This window comes from Octodon degus, unplaced genomic scaffold (assembly GCF_000260255.1).
Source record: "Octodon degus isolate 3935 unplaced genomic scaffold, OctDeg1.0 scaffold00356, whole genome shotgun sequence".
NCBI classification, from domain to species: domain Eukaryota; kingdom Metazoa; phylum Chordata; class Mammalia; order Rodentia; family Octodontidae; genus Octodon; species Octodon degus.
The window spans coordinates 823,337-826,103 of record NW_004524932.1 but is presented as its reverse complement, the minus strand read 5'-3'; the positions used below and the strand labels follow the sequence as shown (position 1 = coordinate 826,103).

Genomic DNA, 2,767 nt, shown 5'->3' with positions numbered 1-2,767 from the left:
ATTAAGTTAAAAAAACCCAAATACACATTTTTAAATGTAAATATAAATGATGGCACTGGCACAACGCGTTTCGGCCACTTTCCTGCTCACCGGCTGCCCACAGATCCCGCAGCCCCGAGGCCGCACGCCCTGGCCCGGCTGTCGCTGGGCATCGCGCCGGCTGCTCCCGGGGTTTGAGGCTTGCGTGCTCCACCGAGATCAAAGCTATCGCAGGAGAGAGTAAGTACGAAGCAGTGGGCGGCTGCCTCAAGCAGGAATCTTTTTAGCTCTGTTTGGGTGCTTCCTATTAATGAAACAAAACAATCCCTTCAATTTGGTGTCCGAACATGAATTTATTCTCATAACTGGGCTTCTGAAGCTAGTCTGAAATTGCTTTGGAGGTGGCTGTACAGTGCTAGGATATTAGTTTTTTTTTTTATTAATTCTGTTAGTTCTTTCAGTGTGTGTTCCATGTTCGTCCGTGATATCGGTAATACAAACATGTCAGACCCTCCCTGCAGCACCCCGAGAGGCTCGCATCCCCCCGACCCACCGCTCCCCGCCGCCTGCGGGTCCCCTGGGGCTCCCGGGGCCGCTAACATCACCCCAAGAGGATCTCTTAATGGAAAGAATCCAATTGCACAGGAAAAAGTAAACCCCCTTCCGTCAGGAGCCTTGTGCTTCACTTCGCCAGGTGTGGTAGAGACGGCCGAGAGGCGAGAGCTGCGGACAGCAGGCCAAGGGCTGGTAAGTCCGTGCAGCTGGAGTGACAGGCCTCACTGAGGCTCTGGCTCAAAGCTAACTAAGTAACTAACTAACTAACTAAACCAATTAGCCAATTAACTACTTAAGACTGTGTAGCTCACTACGAATTTCCAAAATCCCACCTCTAGCATTGGAAAAAAGACAGATAAAGAAAAACAAAATCACCACCAACAAAAATAAATGAGAACAAAAAATAAAAAAAAACTTTAATTTAGAACAATCTGTAAAATCCCTCTTGTCCTAGTAGGAGCCCATTAATAGGCTCTGGAAATTTGCAGCATTGAGGAGGGTATCCACCACAGCTGGTGATGCAGTCAAGTTTGTGGTACATAAAAGCATCACTACAGAGAAGAGACTGTGTGTTGTATTTTATTGTTGTCTTTTTTTTTTTTTTTTTTTTTTTTTTGCCTACCAGGGATTGAACTCAGGACCTTGCACTTGCCGGGAAAGCGCTGATTTTACTGAGCTATCTCCCCAGCCCATGTTTTTGTTTTTAATAACTCACAGCTCAAAATAATTTTCGGTTTCTTCCTGTAACTACACTTGACTTATAGAAATTTCTTTATATCTTGTTGGAGACAGCTGCTCTTCCTTCTTCCATACTCATTAGCGTTGTGCCCGTTGATGTGTTTCCTGAGAATACTTCTTCTGCAAATGGAGGGGGGAATGGAGTCCACAATTTATGCCTTCGCAGAGGTGACTCCACGTTATTTTTCCCGGGGGCCTCATTGTAGCTGTGAGAAGTAGATTTCTTTTGAAGTCTTTGTGCTCTAGTCTCTATTTAACCATCAATCTCCTGTATATCACTTTATGTGCCTGGTAGCCTGCCAATGATTAAAGGTGGCTCTTGGTTTTGGTTAAATGTTCACTTCTCTGTTTTTACTAAGGTTCAAGCTGTCTAGATATTGCTAAAATATTACTCAGTAATAATTATTATACTTAAACTTTTTCTAACATTAACTATGTATAACTTTATGTACCTACACACTTCCTAAAATATTTCATTCAGGTAGTTTAAAATGTGCATTCGGGGCTGGAGAGATGGCTCAGTGGTCTAAAGCACCTACTTAGAACAAGCTTAGCAAAAGCATCAGGGACTGCGGTTCAATCCCCCAGCACCACGTGCCAGCCAGCCCTGCCCCCTGGTGGGCTGAGCTGGCCTCTCTCTCTCTCTCAAATAAATAAATAAATAAATTTAAAAAAATAAAATGTGCATTTGTTATAAAGTATAGTTTAAAATAAATATATTTTTCATTTTAAATTGAAATAAATGAATTTATGTCATTATATCTTACTATGTCTTAGAAACCTCATGATTCACCATACTAAATTGAAAGGCTAGTTGATATTTTGTAATTTACTTTGCTTTTCTTTCTTTTGCATGTTAGAATGAAAATAGGTATTTTCAACTAACTTAATTTAAGTATACTTTTCTTTCTTTGTTTTCTTTTCTAATCTCTTGTTTATTTGGTACAGAGTCTCCCTGTGCAGCTTGGGCTCAAAGAGATCCCCTTGTCTCAGGCTTCCCAGCTCTGTGCTTAGAGGAGTGCACCAGCACACCCAGCTTCTGCAGCTGGCCCAGCAAGGGACCCTCATGGTACTTGGCGATCAGGATAGGGCCAGGACCCTTGTGCTTGCCAGGCAGGCACTTGGACTACTGACCCATGTCTCCAGTCCATAAGTATACTTTTCTTTCACTAAAAATGAGCCAAAAGAGAATAAATACTAATTCAAGACAAAGATTCTCAACATGAACTCTCTTGGTTTGGAAGAAACTGGAAAACCCATCTTTGAAATTTTTGGGGGCGGCCTGCCCCTTAGCTCAGTTCTTTAAGTGGCTGCTTCAACAAAGCAGTCAGGCTCAGGTTGCTGTGGTTCGATCCCCACAACTCAAGCCAGCCAAACCTGCCCTGAAGGCATTCAGACCAAAAAAAAAAAAGAAAAAAAATTATTGTAACAATGATGCAAGGCTATTATATTATTGATAGTGTTGCAATGCCTAAACAGAGCTACAATATTATAT

The 2,767-nt window shown here is 42.2% G+C and overlaps 1 protein-coding gene across 1 annotated transcript in view; it reads left to right on the top strand.

Annotated features, from left to right (window-relative positions):
- The window catches only part of LOC101579162 (60S ribosomal protein L10a-like), a 26,453-nt gene that overhangs the window by 4,114 nt on the left and 19,572 nt on the right, over positions 1-2,767 (top strand). The window lies entirely within an intron of this gene.